This window comes from Schistocerca cancellata, chromosome 1 (assembly GCF_023864275.1).
Source record: "Schistocerca cancellata isolate TAMUIC-IGC-003103 chromosome 1, iqSchCanc2.1, whole genome shotgun sequence".
NCBI lineage: Eukaryota > Metazoa > Arthropoda > Insecta > Orthoptera > Acrididae > Schistocerca > Schistocerca cancellata.
In genome coordinates, this window is record NC_064626.1 from 1,168,200,398 (window position 1) to 1,168,225,821 (window position 25,424).

At 43.9% G+C, this 25,424-nt stretch overlaps 1 protein-coding gene and 1 pseudogene across 1 annotated transcript in view; both read left to right on the forward strand.

The window, feature by feature from the left end:
• The window catches only part of LOC126138580 (uncharacterized), a 687,542-nt gene that overhangs the window by 641,314 nt on the left and 20,804 nt on the right, over positions 1-25,424 (forward strand). The window lies entirely within an intron of this gene.
• On the forward strand, positions 6,400-6,517 carry LOC126103504 (5S ribosomal RNA; annotated as a pseudogene).

Below are 25,424 nucleotides of genomic sequence, written 5' to 3' on the forward strand. Positions count from 1 at the left end.
CATGGAGACTTCTCCTTAAATTTGGTCCCAAGAAACAATAAATAAATAAATAAATATAACACTTGGTTTGCTCTAAAACTTCAGTTTAGTTCACGTTTTACTGCATTACTTTCATGACTTCTATTTTCTAGTATGGAGAGGCATAACTGAAAGTGGACAAAATGTGTTTTCAAGGATACATTTCTTGACAAGGTTAGGTAAAGTCTGGAGCCAATACACGACTACACTTATGTGGAAAATCTCTCGAAATCATCCTCAGATTGGCCGGTAAAATCAACTTTCAGCAGCCTAGGACTCTCCAGTTCGCTACATTTTCGTGTAGCACTGGCAACTGGAATGCAGAGTTCGCATCACTGTGACTGCACGTGACGCAGACTTTGAGAAGGTCCCAATCCTGGAGAGTATGTCTTTTCATCCCTGAAATTTAATGACTTTATTCCCCTCTCTTCTAGCCTCAGAAAATTGTATTTTCATTTTCCGATAATACGTTTGGGTCACAAAGATGGACGTATACACCTACAACATAGCACGGCTATATTCTAACGAGTGTATAACAATGACTCTGTCGTGTAAAACAAAATGCAGAACCAACGAGCCATTTTGGGTTCTCTTTTTTCACAGACAAGCGGTAAACTGTTATTGTGATTCAATTGTGGAGCAAGGGGAATCCTTGTGAGAGCTGGCGAGAAATGACTTGCGCCGATACCGCTGCCTTGTTTATTGTGCTGGGAATCTGTGACGGAATTCGTGCATCATGATATTAGACAGGCTCGTTCTTGTAGCTCTGTAAGGAATGAACGAGGAAGCGGCTCGGCTCTGTAAAGGATGGCGTCCATCTTGCCTGCAGATCAGCGCCCACGGTACATGCCCCCCCCCCCCCCTCCCCCCAGCACACACTTATGTATTTCATGATCTTCAGATCTATGTGGTTGTTTAGGCAGCCACTCATATCCTTACGGAAGGACACATCAGAATGCAACTGTACTCGGGCTCATTCACTACCTATTTTACACGTGGTTCATCTGCAGAGGGGGTTGATAGTGAACGGTTGCATTTACGCCCCTAATACTGAGTGATATATTGGCTAGCCTTTGAACAGCAGGTGCATTGTGCTGCCATCTACTGCCAGGTACTCCGTATCAGCGACCTCAGTAGTCATTAGACATCGTGAGAGAGCAGAATGTGACGCTCTGCGGCACTCACGAAATTCGAACTTGGTCAGGTGATTGGGTGTCACTTCTGTCACGTCTGTACGCGACATTGCCACACTCCTAAATATCCCTAGGTCCACTGTTTTCGATGTGATAGTGAAGTGGAAACGTGAAGGCACACGTATAGCACAAAAGTGTATAGGCCGACCTCGTCTGTTGACTGACAGAGACCGCTGACAGCTGAAGAGGGTCGTACTGTGTAATAGGCAGACATCTATCCAGAGCATCACACAGGAATTCCAAACTGAATCAGGAGAAACTGCAAGTACTATAATAGTTAGGTCGGAGGTGACAAAATTTGGATTTCATGGTCGAGCGGCTGGTTATAAGCCACACATCACTCCAGTAAATGCCAAACGACGCCTCGCTTGGTGTAACGAGCGTAAACATTAGACGAATGAACAGTGGAAAAACGTTGTGTGGGGTGACGAATCGCGGTACAGAATGTGGGGATCCGATGGCAGGGTGGGGGTATGGCGAATGTCCGATGAACGTCTACTATCAGCGTATGTAGTGCCTACAGTAAAATTCGGAGGCGGTCATGTTATGGTCTGGTCGTGTTTTTCATGGAAGGAGCTTGCATCCCTTGTTGTTTTGCATAACACTATCACAGCATAGGCCTACATCGATGCTTTAAGCACCTTCTTGCTTCCCACTGTTGAAGAGTAATTCGGGGATGGCGGTTGCATCCTTCAAGACGATCGAGCACCTGTTCATAATGCATGGCCCGTGGCGGAGTAGTTACACGACAATAACATCCCTGTAATGGACTGGCCTGCGCGGAATCCTGGGTAGGGCTGGGTTGTTTGATGGATGAGACCAAACAGTGAGGTCATGGTCTCACCGGATTAGGGAAAGATGGGGAAGGGAGTCGGCTGTACCCTTTCAAAGGAACCATCCTGGCATTTGCCTTGAGCGATTTAGGGAAATCACGGAAAACCTAAATCAGGATGGCCGGACGCGGTATTGAACCGTCGTCCTCCCGAGTCCAGTGTACTAAACACTGCGCCACATCGCTCGGTGCGGTATCCTGACCTGAATCCTAAAGCACGCTTTAGGGAACGGCGACTTCGTGCCAGGCCTCACCGACTGACATCGATACCTCTCCTCAGTGCAGCACTCCGTGAAGAATGGGCTGCCATTCCCCAAGAAACCTTCCAGACTATAGTAGATAAAAATCTTCAGAAATAAGACCAAAGCCAGAATTACTACTCTCAACACTCCTTTTAATAATGAAGTTGACGAAAAGAAAAAAAATATTTTTCCATTTCGTATATAGGACCAGTATCTTACAAAAAAATGGTTCAAATGGCTCTGAGCACTATGGGACTCAACTGCTGTGGTCATAAGTCCCCTAGAACTTAGAACTACTTAAACCTAACTAACCTAAGGACAGCACACAACACCCAGCCATCACGAGGCAGAGAAAATCCCTGACCCCGCCGGGAATCGAACCCGGGAACCCGGGCGTCGGAAGCGAGAACGCTACCGCACGACCACGAGATGCGGGCAGTATCTTACAGGATTCAGTGATTACTCGGGAACAAATATAACCGCAATCGAGCCTTTTCTACTAAAAACAGCTTGCATAGCAACCTTATACATAATTTAAAATCAGAACGGTCTCCCCTCCAGAATTCAGGAATGTATAAAATCAGTTGTGGCACACGTAAAGCCTGTTACGTAGGCCAAACAGGTCGTGCTTTCTCTGCTAGATACGAGGAGCATCTTTTGGGGATAAATGATTCTAACATCCATAACTCAACCTTTCATGACATCGGAGTTTTGCACTGTTAAAGAAAAGGCTTTAGACTAAACATTATGGAAGAGTTACAGATCTTCAAACATCTTTTTCTGAATGTTGGCATCATATTAAATGAACAACTGCAGTCGCGTAAAAAAATTTTTTTTCAATGGCTTAAAGCCGTTACTTAAAAATGTCTGATAGCTAATGTTGGTTCTCCACTTCCCTGTTAGGCCCTTAAATACTGTTTCTCTCTCCATTGCTTTTATGATTTACATCCTGTTAATTTGTCAATCACTATTATATTAATTTCGTATAGATGCTGTTACACCTTTGTAAATTGTGCTACTAGATGGCTCGAGCTGTATCATGTTCACGTCGTCATTTGCTACGGCCTGCTCGCGCAGTCGCTGTTACTTACTCGTGTCCTATACCACTGTAGTGCCCTTAGTAGCATATTTATAGATTGTTTTAAAATTTTAACTATACCTATTATGTATTCAGGTGGAAAATGTCTTAATTGTGGCTTTAGTGTTTTGGGTAGAGTGACGTCGCTCAAATTTCCTTTTATCCAGATGTGAGTATTTTTATGCAATTTAATTTGTAAACATTAAGTGTTTGTTCTAATGCCTGCTTGCTATTATTGTACCTTCCTGTGATATTGTTAGGTAAGGTAACAGTATCTTCTGAAGAAGGCGTCCCTAGTTGGCGTTGAAAACTAGTTAAAGAATTTTAAATTCTATTTGCAACCGGCTGGCTGGAAATTTGTAACATTGTAATCAATTACAGTTGCTGATCACATCCATGTTCAAAACATTAAAAAAACTTCGAGAACGTAATTAAACGTATGCCTGCGAGCGGGCCAGCTGTCATCAACACCGTATTGAATTCCAGCATTACCGATGGTGGGCGCCAAGAACTTGTTAGTCATTTTCAGTCAAGTGTCCGGATACTTTTGATCACATAGTGTATTCTTAAAATCAGTAGAACTAATCCCTAACTTAATTAGTCACAATAGAATTTCAAAAGTCATCCAAAGTCGGACGTAATTCTGTCAATTACAAATTTGACAAGATCTGCGCCCAAAAATGCATTCTGAAGTTGCGTTCAGTATCACCATAAAATATCAGACTCTATTAGTCCCAATTCGCTATAGTCCTCTCTCTATTAATATGAAAAAATAACAGAGTACATCTTCTCCCTTCTCCAAAGAGCGCAACGCTTTTTTTGCAATCATGGAGGTAAAAACAATGAAGGGAGATGGCGCTGTAGACTTACGCAGTACGTTCTTTTGAAGCCAGAGATGGCGGGGTCTGCCGCCATCTTAAACAGCCTAAAATATTTGCAGATTATTGTTTATGATTGTTTCTTTTTCATCATTTCTGTCGTGTGCACGCAACGACCGTTTTAAATGCTACAACTTACAGTGCTTGCATGAATAACATAGTGCCAGGAATGCAATCTGGAACCTTGTTCTTTTCTTGAATGCGTATTCGCTCTAGTAACGCGACATATTTGCTCTTGTCAGTGTTACTTGTTTTTTGTTGACATATTTCGAACAACCGAGGAGAGAAGGGAGTGATGTGAAAAGCATGCTTTCGTAATCCATTTAATTCCACTTCTACTGTATTTGTATCGATAGCAAATAGAGTTGGAACTCCGAAATCAATGCTTCTTTCCTTACTGGTACTGCTTCTTGTTCGCCAAATTTTTAGCTTTCAAAACACGTATGAACAACATTTTTAATGTTCTCGTTTGCAAAAAACTTACCTACGTGGGCTTAGCTAGGCCCTAAACGTGTGCAATGACGAAAGAAGCAAGGCATTCTGTAGTATCCTGTGCATGTCAACAAAGTGAATGATTATTAAAATGTCAGCGAAACGGAAATGCACGGAGAGATACCTCCATGCAGAATAGAGTTCTTATTTTATTAGATTGCCAGTGCGTTAGTTTCACTGCAGTTTACACGTCTTTTGACTTGGAAATCATTCATCATGGTGAGTCATTCAGTGTGTGACCAATAGTAGTAATTTACAGGGTAAAAAACTACATATTTTTTTAAAACATGTTTCAGCGTTGTGCAAATCTGATTAAGGGAACGGTCTCAAACGCTTAGATGCCGTAGACTCAATATTTTTCTTTAAAATATGTGTAAGTCATTTTTTTGGTGATGATAGCCTAACCTGTGTAACATACAGGCCTATCTTTCCAACAATAGGCTTCTGCTTCTTTTCCCAGGATATTTCTCGCCAGCAACTCTGTCACTTTTTCAAGAATAATAAAATACATCACAGTAGAAATGTACGTATGCTTCAATCATCTACTTAATGTTACTTCTGAATTTCATTTGGAGGTTTTCAAAGTATATAAGTCCATACCGTGATTACTTAGTTTCATCTTTCATGTGGCATTTGCACGATAATCGCAATGGTATGAAACGGATCATTTTATATTAACGTCAATCGTTTTTTGTATATATGCCTCCATGCTGATAGTTTGTCACGTCTTCTTTTTAAGTTAAAGGCAGACAGACGTTCGTCAGTAATTCCTGCCCATCACCATTTACACATTCCAATAATAGATTTTCAGTATAGTTTCAAAATTTTTTCTGCTGTCTGTCAGGCCTTTTTGAATCACTGGGTAAATGGACAAAACTTCTGGTTGCAGCATTGGAAGCCACTGTTCGTGCTGCACACAAACGTAATGTGGTGTAATTAACGTCATTTTTCGCTTCTGGTATTGTAATTTTGTACATTATTTCTCTTGTTGAAGTGCAGAGGACTGCTTACAAAAAACTTCGAGTTGGAATTCCGTGTAGCGGATAGATTGCTACTCACACACCGAGCAACAGGGAAGCAGGACAAAAAGAGTGTTCACGAAAGTTTTCGGCCAAAGTCTTGTTCAGAAAGGAAGTAAAGCACATGTATGTGTTGTTGTTGTGGTCTTCAGTCCTGAGACTGGTCCGATGCAGCTCTCCATGCTAATCTCTCCTGTGCAAGCTCCTTCATCTCCCAGTACCTACTGCAACCTACATTATTCTGAATCTGCTTAGTGTATTCATCTCTTGGTCTCCCTCTACGATTTTTACCCTCCACGTTGCCCCCCAATGCTAAATTTGTGATTCCTTGATGCCTCAGAACATCACGGCGGTGAATCATGGAGGTATAAATGCGGTGTACCTAACGTTCTGGGCTATGTAAGATGGCGGATGGCAGCTTCGAGGTTGTGATGAAAAGATAACTTCCTTCATTTTTTGCGTCCATGGTTACAATAATATTTGGTATATTACCTCTGGCTGCGCAGTATCAAGCAGCGTATCACCGTGTTAAGCTAAATGTTTTCACATTTTAACAGAATTCACAGTTCATTTATACACTGAATAAAACACGAAATTAAATATAATGGAAAACAGATCACAAATAAGGGGATAGCATAAGCAATATCGGCAACGGCCTTGCCGCAGTGGATGCACCGGTTCCCGTCAGATCGCCGAAATTAAGCGCTGTCGGGCGTGGCCGGCACTGGGATGGGTGACCATCGGGGCAGCCATGTGCTGTTGCCATTTTTCGGGGTGCACGCAGCCTCGTGATGCTAACTGAGGAGCTACTCGACCGAATAGTAGCGGCTCCGGTCAAAGAAAACCATCATAACGATCGGGAGAGAGATGTGCTGACCACACGCCCCTCCTATCCGCATCCTCAGCTGAGGATGACACGGCGGTAGGATGGTCCCGATGGGCCACTTGTGCCCTGAAGACGGAGTGCTTATAAGCTATATCGGTACTGGAAACTTTTCGGTCCAACCCACACCGTTCTGCAGACGACATGGTCAAATATTGATCGAAACTCGCCATTTCGTCAAAATAAATGTGCCCAGGAAACGTAAAACAAACAATAAAATATACAGGACTATTACAAATGATTGAAGCGATTTCATAAATTCACTGTAGCTGCATTCATTGACATATGGCCACGACACACTACAGATACGTGGAAAAACTCATAAAGTTTTGTTCGGCTGAAGCCGCACTTCAGGTTTCTGCCGCCAGAGCGCTCGAGAGCGCAGTGAGACAAAATGGCGACTGGAGCCGAGAAAGCGTATGTCGTGCTTGAAATGCACTCACATCAGTCAGTCATAACAGTGCAACGACACTTCAGGACGAAGTTCAACAAAGATCCACCAACTGCTAACTCCATTTGGCGATGGTATGCGCAGTTTATAGCTTCTGGATGCCTCTGTAAGGGGAAATCAACGGGTCGGCCTGCAGTGAGCGAATAAACGGTTGAACGCGTGCGGGCAAGTTTCACTCGTAGCCCGCTGAAGTCGACGAATAAAGCAAGCAGGGAGCTAAACGTACCACAGCCGACGGTTTGGAAAATCTTACGGAAAAGGCTAAAGCAGAAGCTTTACCGTTTACAATTGCTACAAGCCCTGACACCCGATGACAAAGTCAAACGCTTTGAATTTTCGGCGCAGTTGCAACAGCTCATGGAAGAGGATGCGTTCAGTGCGAAACTTGTTTTCAGTGATGAAGCAACATTTTTTCTTTATGGTGAAGTGAACTGACACAATGTGCGAATCTGGGCGGTAGAGAATCCTCACGCATTCGTGCAGCAAATTCGCAATTCACCAAAAGTTAACGTGTTTTGTGCAATCTCACGGTTTAAAGTTTACGGCCCCTTTTTCTTCTGCGAAAAAAACGTTACAGGACACGTGTATGTGGACATGCTGGAAAATTGGCTCATGCCACAACTGGAGACCGACAGCGCCGACTTCATCTTTCAACAGGATGGTGCTCCACCGCACTTCCACCATAATGTTCGGCATTTCTTAAACAGGAGATTGGAAAACCGATGGATCGGTCGTGGTGGAGATCATGATCAGCAATTCATGTCATGGCCTCCACGCTCTCCCGAATTAACCCCATGCGATTTCTTTCTGTGGGGTTATGTGAAAGATTCAGTGTTTAAACCTCCTCTACCAAGAAACGTGCCAGAACTGCGAGCTCGCATCAACGATGCTTTCGAACTCATTGATGGGGACATGCTGCGCCGAGTGTGGGAGGAACTTGATTATCGGCTTGATGTCAGCCGAATCACTAAAGGGGCACATATCGAACATTTGTGAATGCCTAAAAAAACTTTTTGAGTTTTTGTATGTGTGTGCAAAGCATTGTGAAAATATCTCAAATAATAAAGTTATTGTAGAGCTGTGAAATCGCTTCAATCATTTGTAATAACCCTGTATTTTAATAGACATGAAATTATTAGCACAAAACAGACAAAAGTGCGAGATGGTATCACACTAGAAGCAAATTTCGAAGATTTCTTTATGGAGTACTTCAGACTCGCGTAGACACGCATGTCCATCGATTCGGTCAAACCGATTCAACGCCAATCATAATTTTTATTGTGCGCGATGGAAACAAAGAAGAGAGATTAAGTGTGCTGCGTGGTGTTTGGGCAAGGGCAGACGAGCAGAAAATTAAAAAAAAATCGGGTTGCACTAGAAAGTGGACCAAAGCGCGACGGAACGGAAACAATTTACCGATTATCGCGTGATGTGTTACAGACGGGAATAATTCACATGGATGGCTTCGCTGCACACGTAAAGTGCTGCTCGCAACGTTGCCCGTTTTTTTTTTTTTGCAGCCTTTTTTTTTAGGGCCGCTGTGCTGAACGCCGAAAGGGATTACGCAGCCGACGGCAGCCCGGGGGCCGATTATACGCCGTTCTATCTGGCCTGCGCGCGCCGCATTTCCTCGGCGCGGGGCATAGCTCGGCCCGTCGCGCAGACAGCAACGGTCGGCGCCGCTGAGGCCACGTGCGCGGCAGGCTTATCTATCGGCTGCCGCTTCGCCCCGTCACTCTCGCCCTCTATCCCGGTCACGTGATTTCCAGTTAGCGGCATTCCGCCTCCGCTTCCCTCCGGATACTCGTATCGTGCCGTTTCCCTCCGCAGTCCCCGCAGGAGCATCGGTAAACAAGGGGAAATTCCACCAGTTGCGTGTTTACTCGCTTCGAAAGTCGCTGACAGCGCGGTGACAATGCAGGGGAAAGCGTGGCGTATGCTGTGATGCAGCGTTGCAACTGCAATGTTTTGAAAGCCTCTGCTAATGTACAAGTATCAATACGCTGTATCGTAGAGGAATTTCCGAATAAATATTGCAGTACACCTCATGTGTGAATTTAGATGTCGTTACTAGAGTCAGAGACTATCCAGCCTCCGACACACCCCTTGAGACCGAATGTTGACACCCTTAACAGAATGGAAATACTTTATCTGAATTGTTGGAAACCGTTCAAAAGCCAAGATCGCACAAAAGCTTTTTTATTCAAGACAACTGGTTTCAACAGTCTTACCTGTCACCTTCAGGTCTGAAAGATTTTTTTGTAATAAAGCATGTTCATTTTACGCTGAACCCAGTAGTGGATACATATGGGGGGGGGGGGCGGGGCGCAACCCCCCCCTCTCCGCCCTCCCCCCTCTTGTGGGGCTCCCACCATTGCCACCCGCGTCGCCCCCGCCAGTAGGCCCGCACGCTAGTCGTTCGTTTCTTTTGTCAGTCGACTCGACTGAATCGAGTTATCGAGTAGTTGTACTTTCCTATGTAGCATTATCATGTAAAATTCAACATACTTTTGCCCTCACAGCTACTGAAACATGACGATAATGATCTGGCGCATAAATTGAATCAGTGCTTAACTGAACTACCGTTTTTTGAAGAAGAATCACTCTTTCTGATTAAAAAGAGATTACTGGCAGAGATTCGTCGGTACAAGCAAACGAGCATAAACGCCCATAACAATCGTGGTTCTGTTATGCAAGGGTTGTCTGTTTGTCCTAGATCTGACTATCCTACTTTGCACACGCTGTACAAAATATTCGCTTGTCTACTTGCATCTATTGCTACAATAGAAAGAAGTTTTTCAACACTGCGGCGTACAAAGATATGGCTGAGGTCGACAATGGAGGAGGATCCACGTAATGGCTTAGCTCTGTTGAACACTCACCCTGACATTGATTTTCCTATTGACCATGTAATTAAACAGTTTGCCAGGAAGAATAGGAGCATAGAATTCATCATTTACGGGAAGAGAACCACAATTGTAACTTTTTTATATTATAAGATGGCATTGTCTCGTATATGTATATAATAAGTTTAAATAAAACTTTCTTAAACTTTGTATGTGACTTGATTATTTTTTATTACGGTAAAGGTAATGGCAGCTCAAGATACGTTTAGCGCCCCCTCCTTGAGGTTTTTCTGTATCCGTCACTGGCTGAACCTCGATTTTTTTCTTTATAATAGTTTAAGACCTGAAGATGACAGCTAAGATTGTTGAAACCGGTTGTCTTGAATACAAAAGTATTTTGTGCGATCTTGACTTTTGAATGGCTTTTAATGATTAAATCGGATCGCCCTCCAATACTCACATAATGAGAAAATTCAACATAATTTGGCACTAACATGAGATCCTAAGGCTGGGAATTGCTATAAAATCAATTAGTAACTATGTTTTAAAAGCACCAGATATTGAAAATCGAGATGAAGGGAAAACTGCCTACTGTAAATGAAATTCAAATCAAAATAAGCTGGCGATTTATAGCCAAACTTCACCTTGGTACACAAGAAGACCAACAGACTGACAACAAGAATCTAACATCGCAGACAGTTAATCAACACAAGTATGATGTCCGGGGAAGAATAATGGACTCAAACTGCACATGCCCTCAATGACGTGAATAAATCCCACGAATCTGAATTTTAGTATACAGTGGTTGGTCGTCCGAACTAAAATAAAAAGAATCTATCTTCGTATGTGGAACGTAAAGGTACGGTGGCGTCGGTGTACCCTTATAAAACGGCAAACCGTCACCTAACAATCCGGTGCTGCACAGTATGCTCACCAATCCCCTGTCGCTTTGACGGACGTGATCTGCACGCGATCTGCACCATCCCGGAATCTGCGGATCGTCCTAAGTCGCCGGGGTGACTTCCCAGCGCAGAACGCAAGAACGATTGCCCCTCAGTGACAGAGCACCTGAAGCCTACTCTAAGACGACCGATCCAAAAGTGTTATCGACCGTGCATCCCTACACCCGATTCCCCCGTTTGCGCCAGGACGGCACCAAGTAGCAGTCAGGCAAAATATTATTCACTTCTGTCGATTGGCGTGAAACTGTAATGTCAAATAATTCCCCCACAACGGAATATATCAAGTAGAGGACCAACCAGGTCACACCCTCGTCTCAGTGTTTGTTGCTGAAATTCCCGTCTGTTGATGAGGCAATAGGCGTGACAAGTCGTTGTTTGTACAACTCAGAATTTCCAACACGCCAAGCGAACGCGACGGGAACTCCATCAGGTATCGTAGCCACCGCAGCAGGCCTGACCACTTTAAGAATAGTGAGTTCTCTCCAAATGTTGTCAGGCGGTGGACCAGCCCTCAAGACTCAAACCCGCTACATCTACATCTACATTTATAGTCCGCAAGCCACCCAAAGGTGTGTGGCGGAGGGCACTTTACGTGCCACTGTCATTACCTGGCCGGCCGGAGTGGTCGAGCGGTTCTAGGCGCTACAGTCTGGAACCGCGCGACCGCTACGGTCACAGGTTCGAATCCTGCCTCGGGCATGGATGTGTGTGATGTCCTTAGGCTAGTTAGGCTTAAGTAGTTCTGAGTTCTAGGGGACTGATGACCTCAGCAGTTAAGTCGCATAGTGCTCAGAGCCATTTGAACCATTTTGTCATTACGTCCCTTTCCTGTTCCAGTCGCGTATGGTTCGCGGGAAAAACGACTGCCGGAAAGCCTCCGTGCGATCCTGAATCTCTCTAATTTTACATTCGTTATTTCTTCGGGAGGTATAAGTAGGGGGAAGCAAAATATTCGATACCTCATCCAGAAATGCACTCCCTCGAAACCTAGACAGCAAGCTACACCGCGATGCAGAGCGCCTCTCTTGTAGAGTCTGCCACTTGAGTTTGCTAAACATCTCCGTAACGGTATCACGCTTACCAAATAACCCTGTGACGAAACGCAACGCTATTCTTTGGATCTTCTCTATCTCCTCTGTCAACCCGACCTGGTACGGATCCCACACTGATGAGCAATACTCAGGTATAGGTCGAATGAGTGTTTTGTAAGCCACCTCCTTTGTCGATGGACTACATTTTCTAAGGACTCTCCCAATGAATCTCAATCTGGCACCCGCCTTACCAACAATTAATTTTATATAATCATTCTACTTCAAATCGTTCTGTAAGCATACTCCCAGATATTTTACAGAAGTAACTGCTACCAGTGTTTGTTCCGCTTTCATATAATCATACAATAAAGGATCCTTGTTTCTATGTATTCGCAATACATTACATTTATCTATGTTAAGGGTCAGTTGCCACTCCCTGCACCAAGTGCCTATCCGCTGCAGATCTTCCTGCATTTCGCTGCAATTTTCTAATGCTGCAACTTCTCTGTATACTACAGCATTATCCGCGAAGCACGGAACTTCCGACTCTATCTACTAGGTCATTTATATGTATATTGTGAAAGGCGGTGGTCCCATAACACTCCCCTATCGCACGCCAGAGGTTACTTTAACGTCTGTAGACCTCTCTCCATTGAGAACAACATGCTGTGTTCTGTTTGCTAAAAACTCTTCAATCCAGCCACACAGCTGGTCTGATATTCCGCAGGCTCTTACTTTGTTTATCAGGCGACAGTGCGGAGTTGTATCGAACGCCTTCGGGAAGTCAAGGAAAATGGCATATACCTGGGAGACTGTATCTAATATTTTCTGGGTCTCATGAACAAATAAAGCGAGTTGAGTCTCACACGATCGCTGTTTCCGGAATGCATGTTGATTCCTACAGAGTAGATTCTGGGTTTCTAGAAATGACATGATACGCGAGCAAAAAACATGTTCTAAAATTCTACAACAGATCGATGTCAGAGATATAGCCCTATAGTTTTGCGCATCTTCTCGACGACCCTTCTTGAAAACTGGGACTACCTGTGCTCTTTTCCAATCATTTGGAACCTTCCGTTCCTCTAGAGACTTGCGGAACACGGCTGTTAGAAGGGGGGCAAGTTCTTCCGCGTACTCTGGGTAGAATCGAATTGGTATCCCGTCAGGTCCACTGGACTTTCCTCTGTTGAGTGATTTCACTTGCTTTTCTATTCCTTAGACACACTACCCGGGTAGCGGACAGTACTGAACGCCACAACACCCAGAATCACGTCCTGGTTTGAGTAACATGAGAATCACGCAAACCTCACTCGAGTGGCCCTACCGCCCTTGTAAGCCAGGGATTCAATCCTCTGAATGGCGAGCAGACTGCCCCGTTACTCGCTGTGTTGTGTGTCTTCACCGTTCCGCAATTCCTGGAGAAACGCATTGCAAGGTTCCCACGAATTCCCGTGGCCGAAGCGACACACACTCAGACAGAAAAGCCCTGCACTTTTAGCAAATACAATACGCACAATCAAGTACGGTAATCACTGTTAAATAAAGTGATGAAAATCACGCGTTCCGCATATCTCCAGTCTTGACAAGGATCAGATAGCGTTAGCTTATTAAGGAAAGGGTGCAAGCCAGATGGCTTGTAACTTTTCACTATATCCGCTTCCCATTTCAAATATTGTCATTACTACAGCTGGTGTCCCCAACCTTTAAGGTCAAAATTGTATAGATAGTACACGAAACGCGGGACTGCTACGGTCGCAGGTTCGAATCCTGCCTCGGGCATGGGTGTGTGTGATGTCCTTAGGTTAGTTAGGTTTAAGTAGTTCTAAGTTCTAGGGGACTTATGACCTAAGATGTTGAGTCCCATAGTGCTCAGAGCCATTTGAACCATTTTTTTGAAGTACACGAAAATAAAAACAACTTATAAGTTCATTGACAATTGTTCTCTAGCCGTCTTCAGCAGCGTGTAATATTAAGCTCAGACTTATCACATGCGGTCCTTCCATGAGCAACCAAATAAAACTAGAGTGAAGCGGCGAGTGAAAATTTGTAACAAGGCCGGGAATAGAACCCAGATCTCATGCTTACTAGGCTGGTGCGCTAGCCACTAACCCACCTTGGCAAAGCGGTTCAGGCAATTGCATGAAGCAGAAGACCCTGCTTCGATTCCTGGCTTGGTACAGATTTTCATTCGCCGCTTCGGTCTATATACATAAAATCTTATCTGTATGAGACTAGTAAAGTCCCTGATGTGTCATTTCAAAACTAATTTTATCATACTAAACGCGTTTCGCTTACATTCTTACACAGTGGCCTGAAATATACAGGGTGGTTCGAAGTCTTTGCGACGAACTTGTATGAGTGATAGGTCACGTCATGAGGATCAACTTTTGCTAGAGACAAAATTTTCGCAGACGTTTCTCTCCAACACGAGGCTCCCTGGACGACGAGATATTTCACCGAACTAGCAGGCTGCACTAACCAACTGCGCAGTATATTTCCTACTCTAGTAAACCGATAAAGCGATTTTTAACAAGAAAGTCATAAGAATGAGTGTCTCTGAGCAGAGAAACATATTTTAGAAGTGAATCAGGAACTTGAGTTTTGCGCGGCCTACCACCTGTCTCGACGAGCAAACCACTCACTGCATGATAGGCAACACACAATGCACATGAATAACACAGAGTGCCTATGCCTTGGCACCTCTGAGTGGTATAATTAGTTTTAAACGGCACCTAACACCGCTGGGAAGGAACAGGTGATACGTCCCCTTAGAAAAATTTATGAATTACTGTGCTGATAAACCTCTTACATTATTTGATTTTCACACAGCTGAGCAAAACTGAACGTACTCAGACATTTCTCTCTTTACTTATTCTGATCAACACTAAACTGACAAACAATATTTTTAGCGCAACGCAATCTGACTTTCAAAAATCCCTACAAAAGAATGGCCCTGACTAACAATAACCTATACCTTTCATGAATCACTTACCTCACAAAAATCTTCGTTACTCGAATTACTGCAATACAACGAGCGCCACTACTGCCACCTAAATAAAAGATTCTAACTACTGAAGGCACTAACTACTGATAGGCATAGTTAGCAAATGAAAGATTTTGATAGAGAACAAACAATGTATTTACCTTAATAGTATAATATATATATATAGTATAATATATATATCAGTTCATGCTGTCCAGTATTATAAATTTACTCTTTCTGGCGGACACACGTCCAGATCGTCCGCTCTTAAACTTCCGCCATCTCTCTCCCCACATCCGCCACTGCTGGCGGCTCATCTCCAACTGCGCAACGCTACGCGCTGTTCACGTCCAACTGCCCAACACTACAATAGCAAACAACAATGCAAACCAACCGCAGACTGCACACAGCACAGCCAGTGATTTTCATACAGAGCGCTATGTGGCGTTATCAATAAAAAACCTAAACAGCCTACTTACACAGGGAACATTTTTTCTTTAACAAAAGTTGTTCCCTATCACGTGATCTGTCACCCCTATATAATGGTCACGAAGTCTTTGAAATACCTTGTATAAATATTAGTGTAAGTACAATTTCGGACTATTATATTATAGTAAGTGCCAGAACTATTTCTAACATGCCTGTGCCTAGTATTTAAACAAAATAGTACACTGAAAAATACATACGGTATACAGCGTGGCCAGAAACGTCCTGAAAAACTTGTAAGAGTGTTTGTTGCTGGATAGGCTGTGCTGAGAAATAATTGTTAAGAAAAAAATTAAATACGTTAAGACGTTTCCAAGTCAATTAGCATTCAAGTGAGTTAATCAAACCATTGGGCGACCAAGTACACTAAAGTGCCAAACAAACTGGTACACCTGTCTAATATTTTGTAGAATTGACCTCCTCCCCCCTCCCCACCAAAAGCACCAGAAGTGCCGCAACACAGATGTGCCCAATAATGTTCATGTCTGGGGAGTTTGGTGGCCAGCGGAAGTGTTTAAACTCAGAAGAGTGTTCCTGGGGCCACTCTGGAGAAATTATGGACGTGTGGGGTGTCGCATTGTCCTGCTGGAATTGCCCAATGGACATGAATGGGCGCAGGTGATCACACAGGAGGCTTCGTGCGTTTCATCTGTCAGAGTCGCCTCTAGACGTATCAGGGGTCCCATATCACTCCAACTGCACACACCCCACACCATTACAAAGCCTCTACCAGTTGGAACAGTCCCCTGCTGACATGCAGGGCCATGGATTCATGAGGTTGTCTCCAAACCCGTACACGGCCATCTGCTCGAAGCAATCTGAAACGAGACTCGTCCGACCACGCTACATGTTTCCAGTCATCAACAGCGCATTGTCGGAGTTGACAGGCCCAGGCGATGCGTAAAGCAGACGTCAAACGCACACAAGTGGGCTTTCGGATCCGAAGGCCATATCTACGATGTTTCGTTGAATGGTTCCCACGCTGACACTTGTTGATGACCCAGCACTGAAATCTGCAGCAGTTTGCGGAAGGGTTGCACTTCTGTCACGCTGAACGATTCTCTTCAGTCGTCGTTGGTCCCGTTCTTGCAAAATCTTTTCCCGGCCGCAGTGATGTCGGAGATTTGATGTTTTACCGGATTCCTAATATTCACGGTACACTCGTGAAATGGTCGTACGGGAAAATCCCCACTTCTTCGCTACCTCGGAGATGCTGTGTCCCATCGCTCGTGGACCGACTGTAACACCTCGTTCAAACTCACTTAAATCTTGATAACCTGCCATTGTAGCAGTAGTAACCGGTCTAACAACTGCGCCAGCCACTTGTTGTCTTATATAGGCGTTATCGACCGCAGCGCCATATTCTGCCTGCTTATATATCTCTGAATTTGAATACGCATGCTTAGACGAGTTTCTTTGTCGCTTCAGTATATAAGCGGCCCGCCAGACACATTTAGTGTCAGTTGTTCGCATACCGTAGATGATAGTAACGAGACTGCTCGGCGTTTGATTCGGGATCGATCCTTATTACCGTCCCATATCCAGTTTTTGTATCGCTCTCTTGTTGGGTTTCAGGAAACGAAACAATGAACACGTTTACACCATCTCTGGCGTGTCTCTTGAATTTGCTTGCGCGACGGTCTGATTGATAAAGTTTCAATATTAATGAACTCGAAAGCTCATTCTTACTTAACAATTATTTCTCAGCACAACCTGTAATGCAACACCCTTACAAGCTTTCCAAACTACTTCTGACCACCCTGTATATTTCAGGCCACTGATGATGCCTTTCAAAAAATAAAGGCCAAACGGGTGTGGCATGAAAAAATTCTTCATTCTGGATGTATAGGTAAAGTGAAGTTTTCGGAATGATTTTTTGCAGATTTATTCTAGAGTTTAGTTTACCTACATAGGTTAACTGAAGTTGACGATACCAATTTTATGGTTTTTTTTTCTTTATGCAATGTTGACTTACTGTCTTATATTCATTTACTCATAAACGAACCTAACGTGACACTAAGCACCACAATCTTTTAACAAGTTTCTTGGGCGTCCTCCTATGAAAGAAAATACAAGAGGCCGTAGTGTTAACCAATGACAAGTAACACTGCACCCTCGATTATTTGAAGAAACCGTCTCCCATGTATAAAACAGATTGATACGTCTATTTATTTCAGGAATGAGTTAATGTATAAACCAAATCAGTGAAAACCTCTTTATATGTTAATGTAAGGTCTTTCTGACGTCTTTGACAACGTAAAATGGAACAAGTTTGACATTCTTAGAAAAACTGGGATGCAGTAAGAATAGAAGGCGAAGATACTACTGCTCACATTCAAAAGCAATTACCGACTTATAACAGACTTAAACATTATTCCAGTCCGTTTCAAAACTTTGTCTCGCCTACTGCCCCATAAAATAATGGAATGAAAGCTATGATCAGGCCTAAAATAAACACTTTGAATCTATGCACCATTTGTCAGAAAGTTCTCCCGTGTATATATAGAGGATTTCAGTGCTTTGGTTTATATATTAACTCATTTGTTTAGTAATTACACTCCTGGAAATTGAAATAAGAACACCGTGAATACATTGTCCCAGGAAGGGGAAACTTTATTGACACATTCCTGGGGTCAGATACATCACATGATCACACTGACAGAACCACAGGCACATAGACACAGGCAACAGAGCATGCACAATGTCGGCACTAGTACAGTGTATATCCACCTTTCGCAGCAATGCAGGCTGCTATTCTCCCATGGAGACGATCGTAGAGATGCTGGATGTAGTCCTGTGGAACGGCTTGCCATGCCATTTCCATTTGGCGCCTCAGTTGGACCAGCGTTCGTGCTGGACGTGCAGACCGCGTGAGACGACGCTTCATCCAGTACCAAACATGCTCAATGGGGGACAGATCCGGAGATCTTGCCGGCCAGGGTAGTTGACTTACACCTTCTAGAGCACGTTGGGTGGCACGGGATACATGCGGACGTGCATTGTCCTGTTGGAACAGCAAGTTCCCTTGCCGGTCTAGGAATAGTAGAACGATGGGTTCGATGACGGTTTGGATGTACCGTGCACTATTCAGTGTCCCCTCGACGATCACCAGTGGTGTATGGCCAGTGTAGGAGATCGCTCCCCACACCATGATGCCGGGTGTTGGCCCTGTGTGCCTCGGTCGTATGCAGTCCTGATTGTGGCGCTCACCTGCACGGCGCCAAACACGCATACGACCATCATTGGCACCAAGGCAGAAGCGACTCTCATCGCTGAAGACGACACGTCTCCATTCGTCCCTCCATTCACGCCTGTCGCGACACCACTGGAGGCGGGCTGCACGATATTGGGGCGTGAGCGGAAGACGGCCTAACGGTGTGCGGGACCGTAGCCCAGCTTCATGGAGACGGTTGCGAATGGTCCTCGCCGATACCCCAGGAGCAACAGTGTCCCTAATTTGCTAGGAAGTGGCGGTGCGGTCCCCTACGGCACTGCGTAGGATCCTACGGTCCTGGCGTGCACCCGTGCGTCGCTGCGGTCCGGTCCCAGGTCGACGGGCACGTGCACCTTCCGCCGACCACTGGCGACAACATCGATGTACTGTGGAGACCTCACGCCCCACGTGTTGAGCAATTCGGCGGTACGTCCACCCGGCCTCCCGCATGCCCACTATACGCCCTCGCTCAAAGTCCGTCAACTGCACATACGGTTCACGTCCACGCTGTCGCGGCATGCTACCAGTGTTAAAGACTGCGATGGAGCTCCGTATGCCACGGCAAACTGGCTGACACTGACGGCGGCGGTGCACAAATGCTGCGCAGCTAGCGCCATTCGACGGCCAACACCGCGGTTCTTGGTGTGTCCGCTGTGCCGTGCGTGTGATCATTGCTTGTACAGCCCTCTCGCAGTGTCCGGAGCAAGTATGGTGGGTCTGACACACCGGTGTCAATGTGTTCTTTTTTCCATTTCCAGGAGTGTATAAATCTGAAGCTGTTTTGTACATGGAAGTTCGATAGTTTAAAGAATCGAGAGTGGAGTGTAACTGATCATTGGCTGGGATTACTGTCAATTATTTTGTTTCACACGATGACGCATAAGAATCAAAGAAGCGAACACATTGTGTTGTTTGATAAAGGTGCTGACCCTTACAAAAAGGCATTATAATAATCTAACAAAATGATTTTTTGTAGTATTCTCTTTGTGCAGAAACTACCAGTTGTGACGCCTGGAACAGCGAATAACGCTACAATGCGAAATACGTGTTCGTTCTCTTTTGTTTTTAGCTTGACAGTGTCACGAGTTCCGCTTTGCTTTTATGTTTATTTCAGTCCCGCTGCAGGCAAGACATTAATTACAAAGCTCACATGTAGTATTCTGTAATTAGCTAAAATCGATTGTTGTGTCGTTTGACTTCGCGAGCTGTCGTGATATGTGCCGAAGGGCGGAACTATGCAGTTGGCAGTTTTAATAAAACCAGTTCTAAATGCTTTTTGAAACAGAATCAGGGATGCAACGTCAGATAACAACAGTCGGGAGCCTAAATGTATTTTTCTTTGTGGAAAGAGTCATTTGAGTTTTGTTCATGTAACTGAAGTGTGGATTTACTTCACGTAATATCCCTAAATTAGGATTTGAGATGCAACTTCGCCTACTGTTTTATGGGTGAATCCGCTCACCCCCAACATCTGGCTCTTTAAAAAATCGATTTATACCTTTTAAGGAAAGCATGTAAAATGTTTGCTGTTGAAGACGCAAAATGCTACTTTCATTGGTTTTATTAGTTTAGTATATTTACATAGACTAACCAACAAGTCAAAAGCAAAACTGGCAAACGAAAAGAGTAAGTAAGAGAAAGTTTAGAAAAGTTTGAAATTAGGTTTAAAGGTCTTTGAAGGCCGCTAACTCCTCTCGTTATCAAACACTGGATGAGTATATTCTGGGTACCTTGAGATTCGTTTGAAGCAAAAGATTGATGCATGTTGATATTCCCGTTTACCGATTGACATTTTTACATATAGTTCACTGTTGCTATTTGAGTTTACGTATTGTTATTCGGAGATAGTGAATGGAACTAGGTACGCTAGAAAATGTGAAACATTTCTATTTTACTGTGCTGGTAAACCCCTTACGTTATTTGATTTTCAAACAGCTGAGCGGAACTGAACGTACTCAGACATTTCTCTCTTTACTTTTTCAGATCATCACTAAACCGACACACAATATTTTTAGCGCAACGTAATCTGACTTTCAGTAATCCCTACAAAAGAATGGCCCTGACTAACAATAGCCTATACCTTCCACGAATCACTTACCTTACAAAAATCTTCGTTACTCAAACCACTACAATACAGCGAGCGCCAATACTGCCAGCTAAATAAAACATTTTAACTGCTGAAGGCACTAACTACTGATAGGCACAGTTAGCAAATGAAAGATTTTGATAGAGAACAAACAATGTATTTACCTTAATAATATTCAAAAGTCATCGTATATACATATATATATATATATATATATATATATATATATATATATATATATATATATATATATATATATATATATGTGTGTGTGTGTGTGTGTGTGTGTGTGTCAGTTCATGATATACAGTATTACAAATTTACTCTCTCTGATGGACACATGTCCAGATCGTCCGCTCTCAAAATTCTGCTATCTCTCTCCCCACATCCACCACTGCTGGCGGCTCACCTCCAACTACGCAACGCTACGCGCTGTTCACATCCAACTGCCCAACACTGCAATAGCGAATATTCCAACAATGCCAACCAGCCGCAGACTGCACACAGCACAGTCAGTGATTTTCATACAGAGCGCTAAGTGGCGTTACCAACATACAAATCTAAGCAGCCTACTTACAATGAAGTGGCAAATGCATCACATATTCTTCTTTGTTAGTTCAATAGAGGGGTGACAGTAGTACAGGCAACCAGAAACACTTGCGCAGCGTATGGGGATAACGACACTAAACGCAGGAGTGCAAGAAAATTGTTTTCTTGTTTTAAGGAGGATCATTTTGACATAACTTTGAGGAAGACCTCCAGGGTTTCATGGAAATCGTTTAAACTCCTTAATCCAAAACGGTGCACTAGAGTGTACTCGGGAACTGGCAAATGTGATGAACTGAGAACATTCCACAATCGTGCGACATTTGCATGCAATGGGGAAAGTTCAAAAATCGGGTGTATGGGTACTGCATGCTCTAGGGCAAAATCACAAAATCAGCAAGTGGCTATGTGTGTATATCTGCTCGTTCGTCATCCATTGGCTCGTGAACAACACATTTCTATCCTGTATCGTTACTGGTAACGAGAAATGCTGTCTTTACGCTAACATAAGGAAAACAAAAGGAGTGATGAAGTCCGAATAAAGCAGCAATTCCCCGCACAATGAATTCGCGCATCCTCAAAAGGCCATGTTATGCATCCGGTGGAACAGCGACGATGTGACCTGGGCTCATGCACAAAAGATAATGTTATGCGTCTGGTGGAACGGCAACGGTGTGGAGTTCTAGGAATTCCTTCGACGAGCCGCAGCCATCGCTGCTGAGTCGTCTTCCAGACGCATTCCAAGAACAACGACTAGGAAGACTGCGTGAAGTAATACTGCTTCACGATAAACCACGCCCACATTCTGCTATACTGACAAAAAACACTACGCAGGAGCTGGGAAGTCATTCCGCACCCACCTTATTCACCTAATCTTGCGCCCTCAGATTTTCACTTTCTCCGCTCTCAATCGAACAACCTTCAAGCAGTTTTTAAATATACACACCGCTATTTGATTTTATTGTTATTTATTTATTTACGACCCAGGTTTCGGCCTTTTATGCCATTTTCAAGTGACTGGGTGAGTCGAGGAGCATTTTTGTAAGAAAACGAAGTTCCTTGAAGATTTTTGATGTTACTGATCAACAGTCGCAAAATAATTTTTAAGCGAACACACCGCCATTTGACAGTATTGTTGTTTATTAAATTATGACCCAGGTTTCGGCCTTTTATGCCATTTTCAAGTAATTAAGTTTGAGATAAAATACTATTGTACGACTGTTGCTCAGGAACATCAAAAACTTTCAAGGAACTTGGTTTCCTTAAAAAAAATGCCACAAAACCACGTCATTTCTACAGTCGCAGAATCGAAAAGTTACCCCAGCATTGGATGACTGTTGAAAATAGTGATGGAGAATGTATTATTGATGACTTAAGTCTCTATTATGTGTATCTGTTGTGTTTATTAAACTTATGGAAAAACGCTACAAACCTATTTGTACCAACCTAATTGTTTTTCACGTATCTCAACGTTTATGCCGTCATATCTCTCCAACTATGTGTGGTATAACTCTGCAGGTACATTCAGTGTTGTTTGTAGATAATGTCAGGAAAATCAGTTGCGAACACAGTTAGTAATAAAGAAGTAATACGTCAAAAAGTAAGTGCAAAATGGCTAAGCAGGGATGACTAGAGGACAAATGTAAGGATGTACAGTTTGATCTCACTAGGGGTAAGATAGATGCTGCCTACAGGAAAATTAAAGAGACCTTTGGAGAAAAGAGAGCCACTTGTATGAATATCAAGAGGTCAGATGGAAACCCAGTTCTAAGTAAAGAAGGGAAAGCAAAAATGTGCAAGCAGTATATAGAGGGTCTATACAAGGGCGATGTACTTCAGGACAATATTATGGAAATGGAAGAGGATGTAGATGAAGATGAAATGGGAGATACGATACTGCGTGAAGAGTTTGACAGAGCACTGAAAGACCTGAGTCGAAACAAGGCCCCAGGAGTAGACAACATTCCATTAGAACTACTGACGTCCTTGGGACAGCGAGTCCTGACAAAACTCTACCATCTGGTGAGCAAGGTGTTTGAGACTGGCGAAATACCCTCAGACTTCAAGAAGAATATAATAAATCCAATCCCAAAGAAAGCAGGTGTTAACAGATGTGAAAATTACCGAACTATCAGTTTAATAAGTCACAGCTGCAAAATATTAACGCGAGTTCTTTACAGACGAATGGAAAAACTGTTAGAAGCCGACCTTGGGGAAGATCAGTTTGGATTCCGTAGAAATGTTGGAACACATGAGGCAATACTGACCTTATGACTTATCTTAGAAGAAAGATTAAGGAAAGGCAAACCTACTTTTATAGCATTTGTAGACTTAGAGAAAGCTTTTGACAATGTTGACTGGAATACCCTCTTTCAAATTCTAAAGGTGGCAGGGGTAAAATACAGGGAACGAAAGGCTATTTACAATTTGTACAGAAACAAGAAGGCAGTTATAAGAGTCGAGGGACATGAAAGGGAAGCAGTGGTTGGGAAATGAGTGAGACAGGGTTGTAGCCTCTCCCCGATGTTATTCAATCTGTATATTGAGAAAGCAGTAAAGGAAACAAAAGAAAAATTCGGAGTAGGTATTAAAATTCACGGAGAAGAAAAAAAACTCTGAGGTTCGCCGATGACATTGTAATTCTGTCAGAGACAGCAAAGGACTTGGAAGAGCAATTGAACGGAATGGAGAGTGTCTTGAAAGGAGGATATAAGATGAACATCAACAAAAGCAAAACGAGGATAATGGAATGTAGTCGAAGTAAGTCGGGTGATGCTGAGGGAATTAGATTAGGAAATGAGGCACCTAAAGTAGTAAAGGAGTTTTGCTATTTGGGGAGCAAAATAACTGATGATGGTCGAAGTAGAGAGGATATAAAATGTAGACTGGCAATGGCAAGGAAATCGTTTCTGAAGAAGAGAAATTTGTTAACATCGAGTATAGATTTAACGTCAGGAAGTCGTTTCTTAAAGTATTTGTATGGGGTGTAGCCATGTATGGAAGTGAAACATGGACGATAAATAGTTTGGACAAGAAGAGAATAGAAGCTTTCGAAATGTGGTGCTACCGAAGAATGCTGAAGGTTAGATGGGTAGATCACATAATTAATGAGGAGGTACTGAATAGAAGTGAGGAGAAGAGGAGTTTGTGGCACAACTTGACGAGAAGAAGGGACCAGTTGGTAGGACATGTTCTGAGGCATCAAGGGATCACAAATTTATCATTGGAGGGAGGCGTGGAGGGTAAAAATCGTAGAGAGAGACCAAGAGATGAATACACTATGCAGATTCAGAAGGATGTAGGCTGCAGTAGGTACTGGGAGATGAAGAAGCTTGCACAGGATAGAGTAGCATGGAGAGCTGCATCGAACCAGTCTCAGGACTGAAGACCACAACAACAACATTTTGTGTGGCCAGACGGGGATCTGAACCAGCGTCCTCCAGAATGAGGTACCAGTGACCAGCCACTGCGTCATCTCGTCCGGTTGCTAGCGATTGGTGTGCAGACAAATTTTGGGTCACCGAACGTTTATGAGGAAGGTGTAAGGAAGATAGCATTTTACGTTCAGCCGAGGAGAGAAATGTGAAGAAGTCGACGAGCCATTGGACACGGCAGTCCGCCGTAACTCACGGCCGTGGCGGCAACGCCCGCTCCAGTTTCCATATAAACAGCTCAGCTCACGGTGGTGGGTGGGGGGGAGGGGGGGGAGGAACGTGCTGATACCGACAGACAGGTTCCATATATCAGCGCGACGGCCGCGCCCCTCGCTCGCTAAGGACTCACACACGCACACACACGCGTGCACACACACACACACACACACACACACACACACACACACACAAATAAGCGAGAGCGCGCTAACATATACAATGCATTCCAGCCCGGGAGCCTCTCCAAGGACCGGCGGCTGCAGCCAGAATTCCCGAGCACGGACGCAAAACAGACGGCGCCAGCGATAAACAACCGCCTCTGGCTCACGGCCTCTCTGCAGAGGGCGCCGTAATAGCATAACCTTCCCTGGCGGGCTCATAAATCCCGCTCTCAGCATTTATTGTGTACATCTGAACTCAGGAAACGTAATTTCGCAACAAATGTGCGAACGTGTAGGGTGCCGAAAAAAAATTCGATGTTCGGTGATCTACTTGCCGAGGGAAGGAAGACGGCAGAAAGAGGGAAGTAAA